Genomic DNA, 24,543 nt, shown 5'->3' with positions numbered 1-24,543 from the left:
AGCGTGCAGAATTTTGAAACTTTATTATTTACGGACGGTAAAAGACACAATGCTAAAATAAATGAAGGGTTTCAGTAATGGCTTCGTAAGGTTTGTTCACAGTATTTACTGTGGCTAGACTTTCGAAAGTTGGGGTGTTTGTCGGGTTAACAACATAATTCTGGTTCTATATTTTGCTTGAATAGGAGAAACTTTTGCGTCAGCTATAACGTGAAATGATAGCATAAAATAAGTTAATCTGATAAATTCAAAGTTCAATTAAGCAAAACAAGAACGTAAAGTCTGGGCAGAATGTGGCACAGCGCGGCGAGCAGTGGCGGCGTCGAATCGCACCGTGATGCGGGTCTGGGTTCAATAGACTGTGATAGTGGCCTGAGTGAGCGCAATGAAAGTTTGGCTGTGTACCAAAAATATTAACACAAATTTTAGTATAATCCCTGTGCGCGGAGTAGCGTGAAATTAAAAATATAAATATTGTGAGACACCCGCAGCTGGTATTAATCCGAAGCGGCGAGATTACCTACAGCACGAAGAATAATCGTGCAAGCGCCCGCGCCGCTTCATAATATCACTAACGATATTAGCCGCCGAGCTACACCGAAATGTGTCGTTAAATATTAAACAACCGCATCGTACATATTAATAATACCAGATTCAGTCTTATTAGCATCTTATCCTCGGGTGTTCAACTTGAGGTGAACGAAAGGGGTAGACGCAAAGGGGTTGGCACCTTGGACATTTGTGGAGGATACCGCAAAATAAGAGAAAATCGATATACGTTCTAACGTTGGTAATTTACCTCAAAGATCTCGAAACTAGTTTTGCAGTAGATTTAAATTATGACAATGATTAAAATATTGCTTATTCAGTCTGACTTAAGTAAATAAATAATACTTATAACCCTACGCTGTACCCTTTTCGCTATCAACTGAAGCAAAAATATGGCTTATGTCAAAGTATCGTGATCATCCTTTTAACAAAGTTAATAATGAACGAATAAACCACAAAGTCAATATAAATGCTAACTATCTAGAAGTAGGTCTGAATTTCTAATTAGGCGTTTTCAGCAATATCCCTTTTCACTATCAGAGTACCAAGCTTTTCTCAAAATATAATGAAGTCTTTTGACGTTTGCGGTCCACACAATTTAATAAATGTTGTACGACGTAAAATGAAAAAATAATTAATTCTAATTTCTTTTTGCTTGTGACCTTTTCGGGAATACTGAAATTAGGACGAAGTTTCGAACTAATCTATTTTTTTTGTACCATAAATATACTTTTAGTTTTTGAAGGTAAAGGTGAGGTCTATTTATATAAATGTTAATTAATATTATTTTTCCAATTATAAACCAGTTCACAAGTAACTTATGAAGTGATGTCAAAGAACATTTGACAGCAAAGAGCATCGATATTCTATTGAATGTTAATAGTGCAGTCTACCTGTATGAATTAATCAATGCATCTGTCAAACGCAATGATTATTCTCCTGTATAGCAACAGGATCTATAGGCAACCAGATATTAATTGATATTTCAGAAGATAATGTAAGCTTTTCAGTACAACTGGTAGTTAAGGCTGCTTTAATTAGAAAATTGCAAATTATCTTCAATTTCAATCATAAAATAACTCATACTTGGACAACATAATAAAATTGTCGTTGGATTTATAAAAATAGGTGCGTATCTCTATCTATATCTTTCCTACCTCCGAGGAGGGTATTTAAAAAAAAAATTAGGTGTACGTAAGTTTTCTAACTTTTAAATAATAATACTTTTTATGGCACAAAAACAACTACCACGATCTTAATTTATTAAGCCGCCTAATAACAATTAATGAGAATCGCAATTCTCAAAAAACATTATTCACTAGTCTTAAGTCTTCTTAATCAAAGCGCATCATATCAAATTATTACTAGTACGCGGTTCACGGCTAATAAATGACGTAATATATCACCATGTATTAAACGCTATGCTCAGGCGACACTGCAGGTGCGATTAAGTCGTACGATGTACAATCCTGCCTCTTGATTTATATCCAACCTCTGTGTGCTCTCGCCTTACTTTATTATGAATCACAATACACAATGCATGTGTCACTGGGCTTATCATTCTAAGTTTGGTAGAGGATTAGACCAAATAATGAAACTCAAAAAAATATTGTCACCTTCTTCGCGAATATGCATGTTATGGATATTGAAAAAAATATTAATAACTTTAGGGGGTTTTTGCAGGTGCGATTAAGTCGTACGATGTACAATCCTGCCTCTTGATTTATATCCAACCTCTGTGTGCTCTCGCCTTACTTTATTATGAATCACAATACACAATGCATGTGTCACTGGGCCTATCATTCTAAGTTTGGTAGAGGATTAGACCTAAATAATGAAACTCAAAAAAATATTGTCACCTTCTTCGCGAATATGCATGTTATGGATATTGAAAAAAAATATATTAATAACTATAAGGCATTTTCAGGTGCGATTAAGTCGTACGATGTACAATCCTGCCTCTTGATTTATACCCAACCTCTGTGTGCTCTCGCCTTACTTTATTATGAATCACAATACACAATGCATGTGTCACTGGGCTTATCATTCTAAGTTTGGTAGAGGATTATGAAACTCAAAAATTAATTGTCACCTTCTTCGCGAATATGCAGTTATGGAAATTGTAAAAAAATATTAATAACTTTAGGGGGTTTTTCAGGTGCGATTAAGTCGTGCGATGTACAATCCTGCCTCTTGATTAATATGCAACCTCTGTGTGCTCTCGCTTTACTTTATTATGAATAACAATATTCACAATACACAATGCATGTGTCACTGGGCTTATCATTCTAAGTTTGGTAGAGGATTAGACCTAAATAATGAAACTCAAAAAAATATTGTCACCTTCTTCGCGAATATGCATGTTATGGATATTGAAAAAAAATATATTAATAACTATAAGGCATTTTCAGGTGCGATTAAGTCGTACGATGTACAATCCTGCCTCTTGATTTATACCCAACCTCTGTGTGCTCTCGCCTTACTTTATTATGAATCACAATACACAATGCATGTGTCACTGGGCTTATCATTCTAAGTTTGGTAGAGGATTATGAAACTCAAAAATTAATTGTCACCTTCTTCGCGAATATGCAGTTATGGAAATTGTAAAAAAATATTAATAACTTTAGGGGGTTTTTCAGGTGCGATTAAGTCGTGCGATGTACAATCCTGCCTCTTGATTTATACCCACCTGTGTGCTCTCGCCTTACTTTATTATGAATCACAATACACAATGCATGTGTCACTGTACGTATCATTCTAAGTTTGGTAAGGATTATACGCTCTTTGATGTTCTTCAACATTTTGGTGTCTCAAAATTGGATTTGGTTAATTAGTCTTGAATTATAAAGTTTAAAAATTATTTGTCGCTTTCTTTGTGAATTTTCACTGTACCTAATACCATTTTGCAGGTTATTTTGAGTATGAATAAGTTATAACAATGTCAATAAGATTAAGGTTTTTGCCATTAATGTATTTCAATATAATTTACCGACCCACGCCAATTAATAGGTTCTGTTAGAATCAATATTGCTGAAAGTATCTCGGTATCGTCTTTAAATAAGCCACAGTCTATTGGTTTTTCCCTGTATTGCTTTCAAAGTGGGGAGACATTATGAATTAAACATTTATATCCCTATCCCTAGAAAACTGGGACTACGTTCCTAAAAACCTTTATTAAGTTTTAGGATTCAGAAGATATATTTTGTATTTTATTCATAGAGATAAAAACCAGGACCTAACGAGTTTTCCCTCGAGTTTTTATTTTTAAAGAGAATGTTATGAACTCATATCATCACGCCAAGACATCAAAGAGAATGTCAGTACTAGAAAGAGCACAACTAATTAAAAGAGCAGTTTCATAAAATTTTAAGCCACGAAATATGCCAAATGTGGTTTCAAGCAGTGCTTGGCACTAATTGTAACTCTTCATTAACATTTATAATTATTCCAAACAGAAACTACGAAAAGTGCTTCCATATAAATATGGTTTTATTATTCCACCTCGGATAACGAGTCGGCGTTTCAGGCCGCATATCATTTATATATATGTATTTCGAAAGTTGTTGTACTTTTTAATATTGCTTCGTGGAAATACCACAGCAACGGGCAAAAGAGCTTCAAGTTTTGAGAAGTCTCAGAGATTCACAATATCTTCGCGAAACTTTGCCTCGTTTCCAAGATTTCCGCGGTTAAATTACCCGCGCTTTCACATCTTTTTCTTGGTCCTTTTAAAGGTCTCGGAAGGTGGCTGCGGAACCCATACAATACGTTTCCCCGTCTCTCTATCAGAGGCAGTTTATATTCACATGAAACCTTTGCAAGTGTTTGAAATATTTACTTTGTTGGCTCGAGGTGACGCAGTCCACAATTTCATATTTTCATATCGCATAGAATCCAAAGAAGGTATGTTTATCTTTACAGTAGAATCGAAATAACATGAAAAATAGCAATATCCATTAGGTAAAAAGTATTCCTTATCTATTTCCACCCGTAAAGTTTTGGACATAATTCCGTCTATTTGGAAAAGCCTGGTTGAAACTTCCCTAGTGTCTAATTACCGAGCTTCTGTCCAAATTGAACTTGTCTAGATATTTCAACTTTAAACCAGAATAAACTCTCAAACTTTAACTTGATCGTCAGCTACTATAATCTATCCTAAGACTTTAAAATATTGATTTTTAGAGCTCTTTCAAACAAGCGAATTTCATAGCGATAACTCGCGGCAAAAAACCATTGCCAAACCGCCGGTAGTTTTGTCAATTATTTGCTGTCGCACATATATGACTGACATATCTGAAGTACAAAAATACCTAGCTTTTTATACATAGAGTATTTTTTGAAAATAAATCTACCTAGTGTAGGCATAGTGACGATCTCAATCATATAGATAAACTACGGCATCTTTAAGAAAAATCAATAAACTTAACCTAGGTACGTACAGAAATAAAATCAAGGCTGCGGCCCGAGATGAGCCTTGAATAAAATCACACTTTCCAACAAAAGTAATATAAGATTTCCCCAACTACACGAACTTGCTAACTGCGATTAATCATTAATAAGACTAACTTTTGTAATAGGTTTCAATCTTACTAGATGCCTAACTGATTATGATCATTGAAAAATATTGTTGTATAATCAGTATTTTTGGAATAACAAAAGCAACTGTTACAGCCTTTTTATCGTCCCACTGCTGGGCACAGGCCTCCTCTCACATGGAGAAGGATTGAGCATTAATCACCACGCTTGCTCAATGCGGGTTGGTGATTTCAAACTTTATAGTCCAGCAACTGAGAATATATTAATTTAAGTAATACCACAAATGATCTACGTAGTAAAAAATATTCATTTGTATGACACAGTTAGTAAAATACTTAGGTACTATTTACAGAAACATAACATTAGAATATAATGCTTTCACAAAGTTTACCTCATAACGTAATCTGTCGTACAAACAATTAATTTAAAAGCATATAGGTTTATTGCCATATATTGCAAAAAATCACGATCTGAAATTGTAGATACAATCTCAACTTTCATATGAAATAGTTCTGGCTAGTTACACAGCAATAGTTCCCACTTCCCAATATGTCTTTTCCCGCTCAATAAATACATGACGCGATTGTCTTCGAGCGCACGCTTCCTCAATAATCGAGTTCCTTTTTAACAATAACTTGATAAATATCTCAAATGAAATGGCGGAGAAAAGTAAGTTCCAAAACATTTATTACAGTCTGTTAACCAGCAAGGCTTTCCTCAAAGTTATCCCAACGCTAATTGACTCGATACTGTCTGTATAAGTATTATATCGATTAGAATTGTGTGACTTACACTAACTCGGAGAAAGTTATCGAATATATTTTCGTCTTGCAAAATGGGAGTTATCTTTTGTGTAGTGTAAACGGATTGGTAGGAATTTTCACGGTTGAGTGAGTTTGTGGCGGGAGCAGAGATACTTTATTAGGTGTCAATCATAGTCGTGAGAGATGCCAGTCGATATGAGGCGTCTGTTTGTGAAGCCAACTAGCTATTCTGATTATTGGCGAAGCGATGAGATATAAGTAGGTCGATATTGTGATATTATTGTCTTGAGAGGAATCTTTTGTCTACTCTTTGTTTTAAGTAGTTAATGGGAGCTGTAATTACGACAGTCCAGAGGAATTGAACGAAGATATTGCAGTTTTTTTTATGTGGTCATGTAAAAAGGTTGCCAGTGCGCACGTTGCAGCTGCATCAACGTAAGAAGCAAAAACGAGCAGCGTTCAACTGTTAACTTTATCTATTTTTTACATTGGTGATAATGATCACTATTTTAAAATACAGTGCACAGGTTGCAAACGATAGCGTTGGCATTTACCCGATACGTTCGCCACACACTAATGTAGCCACGAAGATGCTACGCGTGTAGCGCCGTAGCATCGTAGCGCCGTAGACAGCTGCTACGTGTTCTACGACATTCGGAAAATGAGCGTGGTACGCTACCAATACCGCACACTTATTAACGATCAAAGAGAAATACCTACACATAATTCAAATATAACTACTATTCATTTCATTTTTGTTTTTTGTTAATTTCAGCGCAGGTGTGCTAATTAGTCGTTTAACATAAAGCGACTCGGTACCAACAATTATTTTTGCTGCAGCTTACACAAAACGCAAGCGTACATTTCGCATCACATTTCAATGTAAATAGTTGCTCTGTAATCATTCTGGCACTTGTTAATTAGTGCTTACTTCGGAGGCAGAGAATTTATGTTTATATAACAACGCAACGGTCGGAATAGCAAGATGAGAAACAAGAACAGTGTCTGTAATTAACATAGTAATTATAGGCGTCTAATTGGCTCACTGTTCATGCCTTGAGTATCAAACGGGCGTGACAGGACTAAAGAGTGGCGGGCTTCGGCTGCCAGTATAATAGCTACGACATTTAATTAAGTAGATACCGTGCCATCAATGCGTTGACGGCTCCAGAACGTGATTGCGCTTAACGCCAAAATATTCATTAATATAAGCCGACGATAATGTCACATTGACATCATTCTACGAAATTTTCCGAGATACTGCCAGATGTTGTTTTCAAAAAATATTTTGTTACAAACAACGACATTTTCTAGATAAGTATGAATAGTTAATTTAATATTCGGTATCATGGAAATCCTCGCATATCAATATTACGGCGACATAAACACACGTGATCATGGCGATCATATATAAACATTTTTGTCTCCAGAAACAAACTTTTTTCAACTATCTTTCAAATAACACATAGGCCTACAATTGTGCATCTCCATGAACGTCATTAAATATGCAAAAAGTAGAAAAAAAAACTGTCAAAGTAAAACTATTAATAACAGTTATCCAAACTGATTCACACAAGCACCACACACAAGTAAGAACAAGTCAGTAATAACTGAATTTTCCTTGTCCCACAATCGAGAACGTTCCAAGACAGTTGAGAATCGAACGTCATAAATTACAATCGAGCGTTCATTCGCTGTTCAACTCTTCATTCGTTCTCTTCGAAATTCAAAGTTCAATAATTCATATTGCCTCAATCAAAACTACGGACAGGCTAAGACTTCTTACTTTTGTAATAGTTCCGTGCCTTCAGTGAATGGCCCACATTTAAACTTAACTTACTTCATCAGAGAACTGGGAGCCGGTTGCTAAGAAAATAGACTTACATTGTGGTGTTTGCGGTTTTTGTCTTAAACTAATGGTTTTATTTTGTAGACTAGAATCGAGTTTTTAGAGTCGAATGATTTCTTGTTTGACTACGTATTATGATGAATATGAACCTGATGTGTTTTGCTGAAATATAATTTGCACAGATAGTCTCTAGAACGTAGGAAAGACGTAGTCCTTATATAGACCTTTTACCCGGGTGTGGGTACTAGTGAAGTAAGGACAAGAGTGGATTAGCAGGCAAACAGCTAGCACTAAACATTTATGCGTATAGAATGCGTATTACAAACTGCAAACTGACGGAAAATTTTAAAAATATTGATTGTTTTTTCGTTTCGTTTATCACGCAAAAGCCATCGACCCATTTAGATTAATGTTTTTGAGTTCTAAAAGCTTACTGTAGACTTAAAAGCTATATTTTTTGTCTGACAAGCGATTCAACTTGATATATTGGTACATAAAGTGGGCTCTAATATTGCCTTTTAATAAACGCTCGGAGGGTATCGTTTTAAAATCACGAACCTTTCTATAAAACAGTATTGAGTGATATGAAGATGAATAGGAGACCATATTAAATTGGATCCCGTGGTTCATTGATTTTCAATTTGTATGGGACGTGCAATGTTCGTCGGGTAGGACATTTGGGTCTCAAATAGGGGAATAAATCTGTGTACTACGTACTAGTGTTGCGAAACAAACCACTTTGCGAAACTATTAAGCTAGGCCAGCTATTAAACGATTTAACAACAACGTAGATTGAGTTATAAATAGCTATTATGTACGCCGAATGGTTCCTCGCTAAATAACGCGGTTCTGCGAGTAAAAGCTATATTTGCATCGGTCAGACTTCGGATGCTTTGGAACTTTGCACTACAGATCCTGTAGTGGTTTATTTTTAAGTGTTGGTGATTTAATTTACACGTATACTTTGTAACTCTTAATAATATGTACTTAGTTATAGAATAATTTCTGCCTGCTTCAATCGCTATAATTATGTCATACGCATAATGTCTATTGCTATCTTCCATTTTCTTGTCTCCAACCACCACCGAAGGCTCCACCTACGCCATGTCCAATTGTTATTTAACTTCAATTAGTAAAAGCCATGACATTTACTCTTAAGCTATCAGAGTAATCTGGTGATGGCGACAAACGCCTTTAAGTCCGATGCTGTTTGTTTAAGTTTATTGTGTAAAGTGTGGTTTATTTTGAAGATTAGTTTTTTGGGTAACAGTCAAAATAGACGCAGGTTTCTTTAAACAAAAAACATTCTTTCAAAAAAAAAAAGAAAATTAGCTCACGTAGGGTCATTTTTGATGTTATGTTTAACCTTTTACATTTAGTGACTATCGAAGATGTATTTTAATCATCTAGAAGAGGTTTCACGCTATCATACAAACATTATGTTATCATCAATATCTCCTAATCGTCTGCTCTAACGCCCATTGCTCCTGCGACAAAAATAAACAGCAGTACGTAGGTTACAAATAAAAGAGTTATGAAATGAAATACTACAACGAACACACACGCAGAGGTTTTATAAAAGGGACTTATCACTACTACCACTAGACCAGTACGCGGTTAAACAAGAGCCTTATCACAGTAAAGAAGCAGGATATGTGGTCCAATACCCAGCACAGCAGACCGACGCAATATACGTCGCATTAGCAATATCTTCCAGACTCCTGCGCTCCTGGTAATGGAAAAATGAGTTTGACGACGATATTGGATATAGACTACAATCGTAAGACTCCCTGTATGTAGGTATTTCATTATAGAACGCTTCGTGGAATCGAATAAGTTCGTTGTGTATGAACGCATACTGGCTGAGCTTTTATTAAATATCGTAGATATTTATTTAATTTTGTTGTTGATGTCAATAGCGTTTCGTGATACTCTTTTTGTGTCGTAGTTTTGGTTTGATGTAAGAAAATACGCTGTATTGTGTCTTTCTCATAAAATAAATAAATATCGATTTTTTTCCCGGTTAATGACAATAAAGCATGTCTGCCCCTAGCAGTACAAAGTTGCAATTGGGTTCTTTACTTATTGAGGAAATATATAAAATAGGCTGTGGGAAAAATTTCATTAAAAATAAAATATTGAAAAAAAGTTCTTTAAATGAACACTTTAAAATATTCCCACCAGTACAAAAAGCTTTCAGTATTCTCTCCTCGGTACATATCGGTACAGTCTACACGAAAAGTGTATTTGGTGCAGCGAGCATGCATTGTCACCGCTCGCACGTACCGAGTCATCGGTTCGCTGGCCAGCGCTGGCCAGATGTATTGGTAACCTAACAGGATGTCTCGCAAATAGAATGCGGGTTGCATACTGAATACCAACATTGAACCAACAAACTGTACGCGAAATTACCCAGCTTAAACGAAACATTTTAATAATAGCTTCTGTTTGTAAGTGTACTTTATAGAAATGCGTAATGGAAATATAGGAAGGAATATTGTCCGTATTTACCGGTTCGTAAGGAAAGTTGAAAGTATCAACATTGTTTTTCTGGGAAATGAAAATGGAATGCGAGGTACAATAGTTCGAAGCTATCTCTTTTAACAACTTTCGTCTAGGATTAACAGGATCCTGGTTTTGTTAGAAAAATAGGGATTTTTTGGTGTACGATTACTGAATGGTAAATAACGATATTAATTGAATGGAAATTATAAACTGAATCGACAGGAATCGACTCTTGAGGCGAACAAGTCTCATCTACATAGACATTGTTTAGAAAGAGACTTTAAGTATACAAAAAATAACGAGTCAAACTTTATTTCTTCACTTCAAAAACTCATTCACAAAATTTACCAACTAAAATATTTACATTACCCGGAGAAGCTTACAAATTACGACTTCACAAAAACACAATTATGCACATACAAAAAACAATTTATTTCAAAACCAAAATTAGAAGAGAACTAAACAACTAAATCTTAAAAGCCCAACAAACGCCATCTACGTGTTAATAGAAGAACGTCCCGGCCGAACTAAATTGAAAGTTACGCGAAAACAGCCGAGAACACGCATAGCTCCGCATTAAACAAAGTTGTAAATAACATTTATTCACTTGCGCGTCGCGGAATTACCTGCATGATTTCTAATTACCGATTTTACGCGTAATATCCGCACAATATAAACGTATTTGGCATTCGCACATGTGATGTATGATTCATTTCGTTAATGTTGTTTATGGGAGCAGATTTCACAGCTTAGTTCAAAAGCTGTTGGGATACTTTTAAATCTCGAGCTCTTTTCTAAACAGAGGACAATGTAAGGCCTACTTTTGAAGTCTGTACATACATAGGTGAGTGTGAGACCGCGGTGCCGCCACGCCGCTCGTCCCCTGACGGTCATTTCGTCCCAACATCCGAAAATTGTCACCTCTCTCCCGTCTTCATTTGCAACAAATATAGAGCCCGAGGCTGAGCAATAAATTGCTAAATTTACTTTGCCTCCTTTTCCTCAGACGTGCTATTTTTCAGGCTCTTTGTTACGTTACAAAAAAGGACACTTAGCATCAATTCTCTTTCCGGAATTGCGTTTATAGGGACGCTGCAGAAGCAATAATGTAGATACCATTTGTATTTTAGATAAATTCGAAAGTCACAGAAGAATTTAGGTACATAAAGCTTTTACTGGCGGTTATTGAAATAAGTTTAATAAACAGTACAAGTTGTTTGTGAGTTAAAATAAAACATGTCAACATGAAGCGAGCGTAAGTCCGTGTGTAGATTGACGCGTGACATGCGCCTTAAGTGCTTTCGTATTATATCGTAATGTATATTTATTTCTTCCATCAGTCATGTCTTGAATTAAACCTTTCATTTCTCCATTACCACTTACATTAGCTGCCGAATAAACTAGTGTATAAAAATAAGTAAATTATGAGTCGTAAAGTTTAAAGCACGTGCTTATCGCTGACATAAAAATTTATGACACACAGAAATTTCATTCACAAATGAAGTTATTTATCGTGAAATAGGCTGTTATTTGCTTGCAAGTACTTAAATAATGGCTGGACCGGTGAAAGGACTTTTATCAAACCAAGGGTCGGTACTAAATCGAAGTGTCAGCAACAGAGCCCTTGTACTTGACAATAAAGGGGAATATACAGTCTCTTTGTTTTGCCCCACGGAAGGTTAATGTCACAGAAAAAAATATTTAAAAAATATAGGTCGCTTGTCACCAACTACGGGACATGGAACGCAAGGTTTCACAAGGTTGTAAAAATAACTATGAATACGAACATACAATTTTTCACAGTATGGTCCTTCTTAAATGAATCATAATAAAACATCGAAGTGAGTCGTAACAACAAAAAATATTGTAAGTAACTAAATAACTTAAACTAGGTAACGCTAATTAAAGGGTAACCGCTCAAATCGGCTTTATAGGCCCAAAATAGCCGTTACTAAGAGTTAAGAATTCAGATAACAGCAATAAATCAGACCAATAAATTTCTGTTTTCAGAAACGCCTATGAAGAAAAATAAGAAAATTTTTGGGAAACACATTGTTTCCCTTACCAGCGGAAACCTAAAAACTGTAATAGTAGAATAATTTAAGTTGGATCGAGTTGGCACTGTTCCAATTGTTAAACTACCTATAATTATGTATGTTAATACGTGCGAGGTGGTTCAGATACCGTCTAACGACTTCCTTTGATAAAAATAAAGTTGCGTTGAAATTTTAGTTCCGTAGTTGCAAGTTTATTGCCGAATTGCGTGCGAAGTCTTGCAATCAAGGGTTTGCCATCGCCCTTTATATAGACATTGATTTAATTTACATAGGAATGTGATGAAGATGATAGCAGCGATCGAGATGTTGTCAGTTGTAATGGATACGTTTCAATTTACTTTTGTGGTGAATTACAGTTTTATTTTTATACTTGTTGCTTGAATGGTTTAATTTAAATTTTCAGTTAATTACTTATTGCTTTTTAATCAAAAATAAAAGCTTTAATAACCATGATAAAACATTTTGTGGACCTAGTGCGTTAAAAAGCTGGCTGACGCACACGAATTTAATACATTTTTCTTAATACAACTCTTTACTGAAAGTTGAACGTGAAAATTCCTGGTAAACAGTTATTTTGAGAAATCAATGTTTATGTTATCTGTGAACCTGGGTCCTTCAAACAGAACGTGCGGTACCTCAACAGCTCCTTAGGCCGCTCGGCTGCTATCCCGACACAAAACATCCCATCTAAAAGAACCATTAGCAATCCTCTATCATTGTTGTGTAATAAGCAAAGAGCTTTCAATTAAAATATTACTTTAAACAAAGCCCCGAGAGGCCCGAAGCGATTACATTAAAACATTTCGATTGGGATTCGGAAGCTTGATTTCCTTTCGAAATCTCGATTAATACGCAAAGCGGTATATAAAAGGTGTTCGGCCCTCTCTAGTGGATCGTTAACAAAGATTTTGTGGCGTCGACCTCAGTAACACTGTTTCATATTTAATGTTGTTTACTCTTTTACAAGCAGACAATGTGGTAATTTGTTAAAGGATAATATTTGAGCTCGTTTATGAGAGCGTGATGTGGCCGTATTTGTTTGTTGCTCTGCACCAACAATACGGGGCTGTCATCTGTCAAGCTCAACTGGCGACAATATGTACAAACGGACGACGAATAAATTGCCCATCATTTATATTGATGAGTGACGTCGGCGTTATTTTAATATATTATATAAATACACCGTATTGGAGGTGCGAATATTCGTTTTTTACAATAATGGTATTAATGGGTGCAATGGCAGGCTCTGTTATGAAATAGCAGGAAATTTATATTGAACAAATCTGATGTGACAGAGGTATTGTTTTCCTTTTCGAGCTCACATAATACCAGATAGATACCAAAATCCTCATGGTGTATTTTGTCCTAATAAAACTGTTTTTCTCCTGTATTTTATGTAAACATCCTCTGACAAAGATTTCAAAGGTAAATTCAAAAGGTTAAAAGGATTATATTTTTAGAACAATCATTCTATGAAATTTCCTCTGTTGGGATTCAGGCTTTTAACAGTGAATGGAAAAGGTTCGTTGACCACTGAACGGGTGCGTGTGGTTTTGGTACTGCACGACGTATTTGATTTATTTATTCCTGTTTTAAAACATGCTGTTACCAAAAATCATTGTTTTTAATCCCAATATTTTTGAAAAAGCTCATATGTACCCGTAACACCGATAACAGACTCTACAGACATACACTCAGATAGAAGCGTTTTCCTAGGAATAACATTGACAGAAGTTAGAAAATAGAAAGGTTATAAATATCAGGTTTGAACACGAGACTCGGAACTCGTTAGTCAAGGCAATATCATTCAACTGCCGCTGTCATATCTTATGATGATAAAACCTGGAACATATAGTTACCACGTTCTCTGAAAAACCTAGCGCTGCCTACTCTTTCCAAGCATTGTATTTTTTTCACCTACCTTAGTTTCTCTTGGTTCTTTCGCATAGTTTTTCACTTACGGTTGGTTTTTCGAGTAATACATAATTTTGTTTTAATATAGGGTTCTCATTAAAATGCTAACCATAACCTGAGTTCCATTAAATGACTGATATGCCTTAAGAACCATTCTTATTCTTTATTGCACACTTAACAATAAATACATAAAAAGAATACAGACAGTTTATGTACAATGGCGAGCTTAACCCAGAATTGGGTACTCTTACAGCCAACCTTAAAGCCATAGAGAGATTCGATAGTGGTGGGGTAGATTCAAAAAAAAAAAACGAACTAATTAACTGAAACAAGTTTCTTCCAACAGACAAAATTCATTTCAAACTTACAGACTAAATATATATTATTAAATCTCAGTTAAATACTTGTAATTAAAACCGAAACTGTGACCACAAAACTTTTCATTAATATCAACTTGTAGTTCTATCTGCTCATTGTCATGTAGGCTGGTATTAATGTCTGGCCAAAGTAATTATGAAACTTAGCGTATATACCGAAATCGTACAGCATTATTGCTTTGGAATTCAACTAATAATGGAGCTTGAGAACAATCGGATTACATTTATCCGCGCTGAACGTACCATATTCCAGTTGAGACAATCACGATATGAAATCATATTGTCAGTGAGAACATTAATCCTGAATATCACACCTTTTGTCCACGAACTCAACAATTACCAGTAAATAGCAATTAATATTCGTAAGAGTATGTACCTACTATACAACGAACGAAATGTTTCCTGTTTTCCCGCTTTCATTTAAAAAGGATTCCATGCCATTCCGCATACGCGCCCTATAAAATTCGCAACGTCTGTAAAAAACAAGCAAAGCTCGTGTAGTTTCATTAACTGAAAAGCCTTCAATCTCATTATGGCTGCTGCCAAACAAAGAATTTAAGGAAACCCGCACTCCCATTTTGCCCGCAGAGTAATGCTAAAACGCATTTCGCTTTGATTAATTTAGAACAGCAAAAAAATCTAATGTCCTCCGAAGACTTTCTTGTTTCGCCGAAAAGAAAAAAATAAAGCATATTAATCGTGGAACCCTTATTAACAAAGCAATTGTTACTGGGGCTTAATTTTGAAAACCAACAATGGAAAATAAAAATGGAGTGGAGTGCGCTGCGTCCTCTCGTCCTAATGAATGAGGAGTAATTTCAGTTTAAATAAAAGAGAGAACAATAAAATACCCATTTTAAAAACAGTACGATGAGCAAATTGCCACGGCATCCAATTTATAGACAATGAGGGAGAACTGTTAACATTGCTATTCCCATTAAGAATAGCGAGCGCGGAACACAGTTACACTTCGTGGTCCAGCTTTTTGTTCAGCGTGCACCACACAATCAAACAAAGAAAATATTTAACGTACACTGCGTGAAATAACTGAACTGTCTGTTCAAATTCAGGCGTTTGATAAAAATAAAATATTGGAGAATTCATTTAATCCATACATTTGCATGAATTACGCGAAGCAATATTATCTTGTACAACGTCAACCGTGGAATACGTCACACTGGTACACATCCAATACCGGCCGGGTATTTTACATATGAACATACTAAATGAGAAAAGGGGAGTTTTTTTCATTAAGTCCCTAAATTGCTACGAAATATTTCATTTCGATCGAATGATTGGCTCGGGCCCAACTGTGTGACTCGACGGATGCCGACAGACCTACGACGTTCACTATCAGATGTTCGAAGTATATGCTATTTTTCTCCGTAAGAATACAAATGTCTTGCCAAATTGTCTACCGCCGAACTAGTCCAATTTAGAAAGCAATTTCGCAACCAATTCGTTTTGTAAGCGGATCAAGAGGCCAACCTTAAATATGGCCATTAAATCGTTTGCGCCGAACCCACATTCGTCTTTTTAATGCGAACTTCCAACGCTAACAAATAAGAAACTCTTATCGCCTCTAACTTATCACGTGTACGGAACGTTTCACACATATATACTATTTTATAAATAAGTAAGAAAATGACCAAGTCAACTCCCACATGCGGAAAACCTCATAATATTCGCACTGGTGTTTTTCCTTATTATTTCTTCATGGTTTTGTTGAGTGTACAAATAGTACTTAATAATACGTTTTTTATTTGCATTATCTCTCTTGACGACAGTTGCCTTTATTTGTATTCATGAGAAGAAGAATGAATTAGGAAAAATATTTAATTGTAATTTTTTAATACTTACATTTTCCTGTAAATTGTGTGCGAAATTTTGAAATAAAAATACTTTGATCTTTTTTAAGGAAACTATAACAGATAAATAATTTTGTTTAAGGTTGGGTCGTGTCACATCCATAGTTTGAAACCGCTGCTAGTAGGTATAACAATTATGTGTGCGCGTACATTGTAGAGTGACTTATTTAATATTCTTTTGTTACTGTATTGTAGCATGCACAGCAAGAGTCTGAAATAAACAATGTTATGTTCTCTGTTTACCATGTGAGGCCCACGCATGGCTAATGTATATTATATCGATAGGCACTGTTGACAGGGGACTTTCGACTCGCCTCAACATAAAAGAGCCGTGTGAAATGTTATGAATAGCATTTGTTGACGTGAATGTGTTCTAACGAGCGAAGTTCTGGCGTGATTGAAACCGTCGCCTTCCGATAGTCATCGCACCCTTTCATTCAGAGCTGACCCTCGGATCCCGAGCAGCAAACATCCTGTATCCCTCATATTTGATAAAATGGCTTAATTAAAACTTTGCATAGTTTCGGCCGGACGACGAATGGAACATGTTTGTAACACACCAGATAAGATCCTTTTAATTACGCAGGATTTGAGTTAATTAAGCCAAATGTGGTTTTGTGTGATGTAGGTATAACATACCTCGCAGCCATGAATATGGAAACATATGTTATCCTTTTCATCAATAACTTTAATTACACAGAACTGTGTTCCCTTGGTTTGGTTTCAGTGCGGTCGAAACCGAATGAATGATTGATGAATCTATTAATTTAGAAACTCACGCGTAGGCTATAATTTGAGGCTTATTTTGAAGTATTAAAAATGTCGTCCCTTTATCACATAAGTTTATTCAGTCTTTCAAAAGACTTATTAAAGCTGTAGGTCCTTTCATACGCATATGTGTTGTCGGTGTATTTCAGAAAACATAATTTTCATAATATTAAGATTAAGCGAGACTGCATTGAAATTCTGATTTCAATTCTATTTTTAACCCCCGACGCAAAAACGACGGGGTGTTATAAGTTTGACGTGTCTGTGTGTGTGTGTGTGTGTGTGTGTGTGTATGTGGCATCGTAGCTCCCAAACGGATGATCCGATTGTAATGCGGTTTTTTTTGTTTAAAAGGTATGTCAGTCGGGAGTGTTCTTAGCTATGTTTGGTGGAAATCGGTTCAGGTCTTCAAGGTCATCAGCTCGTTTGCTAGATGTGATAGGAATGTTACACGCTCAGTTTACTTGCAAGTATATGTGGGATCTGAAATTTGAAACACTAATGTCTTTTGGAACCACTGAGCTGGTCTGCTGTTAGGGCACGAAGGTAGGAGACGTAACCCTGAACTGCCTTTTAGTAAACCCATCGAGTTTGGGCTCGTTGAATTTGTCTTGACGAGTTCTCTTCATGTTTCTGATTGACGAGAAACTGATGCTGGAAATGGGATGTGGCGGATGAAACCCTGGAATGCCAGAATGAAACGGATAAACCGATTTATATTTTTGCTGAAAATCTAGAATTTCCAAAGATTAATCTTTATTGTTTCTCAATCTGTGCAATTCTCCCAAAGCCACTTTGTCATGAGGATTGTTAAACAGCTTCCTTTGGCCGAGATCGCATATAGCGACCCCATCTTAAGATAAAATAAATTAAATGAAAGAAGGAAAAATTAAGGAGCTCCTTTAAAAAGCATGAAATAAAATTAAATTATAAATTTAAAAACCCCGACCCAAAAAGTACGCAATAATTATGACAAAGGTTAAAACGCTAAACCCTATAAAAAGCAAAAAATAACTTTTAACACTACGTAAACTAAATTTTGACGTGTCGGGGGACCGCTTTTTACCTTCATAAATACTTAAATAAATCAAATGATACCTACCTAATTACAACATTCGTTTAAAAAAAAACGTATCTAAAGTAATGAATTAGAGCGGTCCCCCGACACGACAAAATTTAGTTTACGTAGTGTTAAAAGTTATTTTTTGCTTTTTATAGGGTTTAGCGTTTTTAACCTTTTGTCATAATTATTGCGTACTTTTTTGGGTCGGGGGTTTTTAAGTTTTAGCATAAAGCCTTTTTGATATTTATCATCAATCAAGTACCAAAATAGCAATTCTGTTGGGAACTTTTTTACGATAAAACTATACAAAGTCATAAAAGAATTGATGATGCCACTTCGACACTCAATATCAGTTAAAATGTTGGAGCAAAAGGAAAGTTATGGGAGAAATATGTGTGGTTTAATAACTTCTCTTCATAGAATTGAATTTTGAAACTTTGCAGTCTTGTCTAACTTTAGTAAATGATGGAATTTGATTTTGAACTCGACTATGAACCAATTTCTGTCGGATCGGTAGGCGAGCGGCTTGCTATGACGAAATTAATCTTTCTGAAATCGGTTGCCATAGTTACGCTCGAATTCCAGATCGCTTTTAGCTCGACAAATAATACGATCATAGTACCTATGTACCACGATAATGCAGGCGTTTATCGCCAGTAATCGTAGTTATTTTAGCACCTGCCTAGTTCTGCGGTATTAATGAAATTCTATCCAAATCGTTTTGTGTACAGTTTATGTGTGTGTTCATTAGCTGGCAATGCACTCACCTTTGAACTATATAACAGAACGATGTTTTATCAGGATAGTCATGATAAATAAAATATGAAGGTACCTTTACGTATTCATTCTCCTTTCAAGGCCAAGCGTGTTCAAACAAAAGCCGGTATGCTAAACCAATGCGATTACTGCGCACTACGCACGATTCCGTATTCGGCACATAGTTGACATTGTATGCTGAGAGCGATCGAAGTTTGATTCGATATCACTGCCAAGCGAGCGGCGCAAGCAGTAAGGTAGCCGTCGCACGTTGGCAAAGCAAACTCGCGGGACGTGAGGTACATAAACTTGTAGATCAGGCCAGAACCCTCGCAGGACATATTGGTCACGTATTTTCACCAACTGCTTTTATTATCTCTCCGTCGTCGCTTTTAATTTTCTGCCAAAGTTAATCGCCGCTAAGCCGACTAACTGCCGTATTCTTCGTAGTTGGTTTTATGTCTCGCTTAATGACTCGATGTCTCGAACTTCTGCGAGCGTCAAACTTTATTAAAGGAATTATTAGGAATTCGTGAGTTACGATTATTGGTGTTATATTTTCGTAATTGGAAAATGTTACGGTCAAAGTTCATTTAATACAGTGTTAAAAGGTCTCGTCATTACCGATTTTTTTCTATATTAGCGATAGATGAAAATAGATGATCATACTTTCTGGATTGAAAAATACTTTTTAAGTATTTAACGTTGAATGCAATTTGCAAAACTATATCCTTTCAATATTGTAACACATAGACTCACAACAACTGAAGATAATAAATATATTACAGAAACATGTGAAGATATCTAGAATCTATATCTTCTGAAAACGTATTATAACTTGTTGCCTATACTAATTCTCACGCAATTCAAGTACTGAAGTAATAACCTGAAGGGTGTGTTAGTGAGGCTCCTCCGAGAATAGGCAAAACTATTCGCGTTTCCTACCAGATGGCGCTGCTACGCAACTAAATATTTAATTTCTAATACGGTGTTAAAATATGGGGTTACATTTATTTTGAAAGTATCCGATGACTCTTAGAGGGAGTGTTATTTGCTTGTGAGTGCGTTCCTTGCAATTTTGTATTTTGCTACTGATAGAAAAAGAGCTAGTACCTATTTGACGGTTGTTATTGAATAATCTATATGATTGTCATCAACAGATTTAGGTACCTAATGAGATATAATTGTAACACCATTTTATTAATGATTTTATAATGAAACATATTAAATGGTTCTGGTGATGTAAAATTATATTTTGTGAGGTACCTAGTCATCAGGTAGGTTCAACTTTCGATAGCGGCCAAACAATACTCGTTTAAAGTAACAACACTCTTTCTACAACAGAGACCGTACCAGAAAGGCATGAAAGCTCTCAATGTAACAAGTAAGTAGGTAATGTCTCATTTTCCCTTATCAAAAGTTTATCGAGAACATAAATTACAAATAAAAAAACAACCTACGTATCTGCTTAGTTCCAAATAAACATGTTTTCGTCTACACTTCAACTCGTTATCCTAAGTTTCTATAGAGATAAAGCCAAACGCTTATTTGTGAAAGTCGTTCATCTTATTAGGTTGGTCTTATATCTATTCAGGAATCTGTTTTATCTAAAATTAGTAGGTATTGGACTAAGCTGTAATATTATAACGTTAACTATCAAAACCCTGTTACCGAAAACCAACGTATCTTTTGTCAAAGGTCTCAACATACATACATATACAAATATACATAGGTATATATCGTAAAAATACATTCATGTGACGAACGCTTTTACATGTAAAATGGAGCCGAGACTTAATACTTTAATATGTTTGCCGTTCGCCTTTATCAGGCATTGTTTTGAACGACGAAATGAGCTTATACACTGGATTACATTCTAACATAATCTTCTACAGTAAAACCAATCGTCTTATTATTATGCCTTGCAGGACTTTATTTAATAAAAACTTAATTTATCGTTCTGCGTCAAAAACAATTACTGGAATAAAAACTTTTAGCAAACCACGAAGACAGTAATGTAATTATGAATTGATTGATAAATTATTTTGCAGCCTTTGTTTCGAGTGCAAAATATTTTGTGCGTAATTTTCATCTAGTCGGTTATCGTTACCAGTGAGTACTTGGTAAGCGCCATGAGACCTTAACTTATGTAGATACGTAAGTCTCCAGTAGCATATGAACCTAACACCTAAGGTCGTGCGACACACGACATTAATAAATTTAATGTAAAACATTCCCAACTGAGACATTATACACAGCCATTTGTGTCATACTTGCGTACGTGTGTGAATATAAATAGAAAAACTCGTTTCACCTCGCAGCTTTGTCCCTTGTGAATAACCAGGATTAATAATTATTATTGTGACAGTCGAGTGCTTCGTGTCACAACCAGAGCAATACAACTCCTTGCTTTTCCACTTGATTACTTTCGTAAAATCGCTGAACAAACAATAATATAACCTCGGGTACCATTGTGAAAGAGAAATAATTTCAGTTACCAGCAGTCCCCGTTGTCCGCAGCTGTACGATGTCATTCGGATTTTTCCTTCCATTAACAGCATTTTTAATGCTTCGCTGAAAACAAGGAATGAATTCGCTCTGTGTGCCGATTTTTTTGTGTGGAAATAATTACCTTATTCGATATTCGGCACGATTGCAGCGCAAGTAGAAAATATCAAATAAACACTGGTTCTCATAAATTACTTTACCGTACAAAACTGCGTATAGGTAAATAATCCTACGCCTATCGAAAATTGTATCGTAGTTCACATCGAAATCTAATTAAAAATAAATAAAGCCCATAAATAGGTTTAAACACGTGTTCGAGCGAGACGACATAAATGGCCATCGTAACATGCTCAGGGTTGTAAAATTGTTCCATAAAATAAATTTAATATAGATCCAGAGTAGAGGCGACACATAAAATTGGAGTAAATCACCGAAAGTCAGGCGCTGGAGACGTTTACAGCCTCCGAGGCTGTTAGTTCAGGAAGTGTGTCGGGATCGCGGCTACCACTCAAAACGCGCAATAACCAGATATTTATGTCGCAACTGCACTTAACGTGTTTGCTACTCTTTCCATTTTTACAAAATTTGTGTTTCACGTTAATATGAAGTTTCGTTTTCAGCGTGTGTAAATTGTAAACTAGTTAAGTTAATTTCGAACGAGTAGCTTTCCTATTTGCATTCGCTCATAAAGCGTGTAACTTTACATACAGTTTAGCTCATATCTGTGTTAAATTGAATGGACTTCATCAGCCTGAAATCTAATTTTAATCGGTGAATTTCGCATTACCTATAATGTATTTAGAATAATTAATCTTACTCAAATAACGCTCTGTTCGATTTTAATTATACTTAAATGGAGCTTTATGAATAAATATAAAACTATAATAAAGTTTATAGCAAAGGGCGGCTATAAATTTTTCATCTATCTTTTCATTTGTAAATATTGTCGTAAAAATCTGTGCTTTATATTTATATAACGCGTATGAAGCTCTTAATGATACGAAATATGGTTTTAATTTTATGTGGCAATAGCTCGTTAATTTATTATTAAAGGTATGTAATATATCAACATTATTATAATAAAACTTTATACATATGCATTTTCAGTCCTTGATAAATTAAACAATGATTTATGAAAGATACAAACTTAATACAGATGCAAAGTTAATAAATACAAAGTGATAAATAAAAGCTCCATGTATCCAGCAATCGAATCATAAAGGTACGTACCATCCAATTAAAATAATGCAAACCACCTTCCAATTAATTATTCTTTAATTTTCCAAAAGGCACAAACAATGGACTGAATAACAGGCGCCGAATTAAATCGAATGACCGCAGTTCATTGCAACATTCATTAAGAATAGCTCGTTTTAATAACAATATACGGAAGAAAACATAGGAACGAATGGTAACGACAAACATTTTCGCACAATACCGTCACCTTCTCACAGTTATAGCTGGAAGCAATACTGGTATGTTATTATTTGGGGCGTTTACACCGCTAAGCCTGACATATGGACCATTTGCCGACAGAATCGTGTGAACCGGTTCACGTTATTCATGGGCGACGCATTAATATCGTCCAAATGTGCACTTACGTCCAAAAATTAAAGTAATACCTATGTTTATTCGTATTTCCGACGATTGTGCCGGAATATATAGCTGTAATTCGTCATAGACAATAACCATTATGAAACTCGTAGACTAGAAGAAGTGTTAAAGGAAGCACTATGTATGAATTTGAAATGCCGTAGTTACCTACAGTATCCACAAAGTTATAAAATGTTTCACACGCATGTACGTGAACTCGTTCTAAATCGATTTGAAATCTTAATTAACTTTTCGCAAATTACAATAAAAAAGAAAAGCAACACAAATGTGCATGACGTTACTTATAAGAATTATGAAAAGTTATGATTTTCTTATATTCCTTGTTTAAAATACTGATTTATGTAAATACTGTTGCCATCAACAAACAACAAAGATTCAATAATTCGTTATAAATCTAAGTCAGCAGCATTGTATTGTAAATACCCCTTTCAATTGCGATCAGAAAAGTATGTCTCTTCTGAGAAATTAAACAAAACTTTTGCTCTCGAACAATACCAGTACACGTGGAATTCGTTGGTATGATTATTTGGACCAACCTATTTATTGATGTAACAATAAGGTTTCTGAGAAAGGTTTACAAAGCACTGTGGTAAAAATAATAGCATTTGAAATATTAATTAATCTATTGAAGGGTTAAAAATAAATTCAAGAGTAAAAATAATATAAAATCAGAATTTTATTAGGCAATGGTAGGTGACAATTTGACGCTGTGACATTATGTAACTGCTTCCTCAACAATTGTTCTGCTTTCGCGCACTTTACGTAAATTGACGTGAAACCTAAGGTTATTTTCAACAGCACTGAACGCAGACTATGAATCTGTACTATAAGTTTAAATTGCAACAGAACTAGTAATTACTGTTGGAAACTCATCATTTACGAGCGTTCTACTTCGAACGAGCTGCGTGCTGAAAGTAACCAACTCAACCGCAATATTTCTTTCTTTAATTTATCTTTTTAAAACATTTAAAGGCACTTGTAAGATCTTTACTTCTTTGTATTATTTAATCAACTATGTTGGGCCCGGCTTCCAGTCTAACCTAAGGGCGTATTCAGATGACACGCGCCGATCACGCACATCACCCGCGCACGCGTTCCGCCCGCCTTAAACCCGCACACGCGCTGCATCCGCCTCGCACACGCCTCGCGCCCACATAAACTACTAGTGACTGGACTACTTCGTTCACTAGGCATAGTGGCTTCCAGGTATCACAACGCGTACGCGGGGAGGGTGCAGAGCGCGTGCAGGGCGAGTGCAGAGTTGGCGCGGGGCGGGCGCGGGGCGTGCGCATGGCGTGCGCGTGTAGACCTCATTAAATGCAATTTGAGATCTATTGATGCACTATAAGGCTCAAATTCTTATTTAACAAATTTCAATGCGAGTTGGACGCGGGTGGCAGGCGCTGGGCGTG

Source organism: Helicoverpa armigera, chromosome 13, assembly GCF_030705265.1.
Source record: "Helicoverpa armigera isolate CAAS_96S chromosome 13, ASM3070526v1, whole genome shotgun sequence".
In the NCBI taxonomy this organism is placed as follows: domain Eukaryota; kingdom Metazoa; phylum Arthropoda; class Insecta; order Lepidoptera; family Noctuidae; genus Helicoverpa; species Helicoverpa armigera.
Note: the sequence above shows the minus strand (reverse complement) of the source record.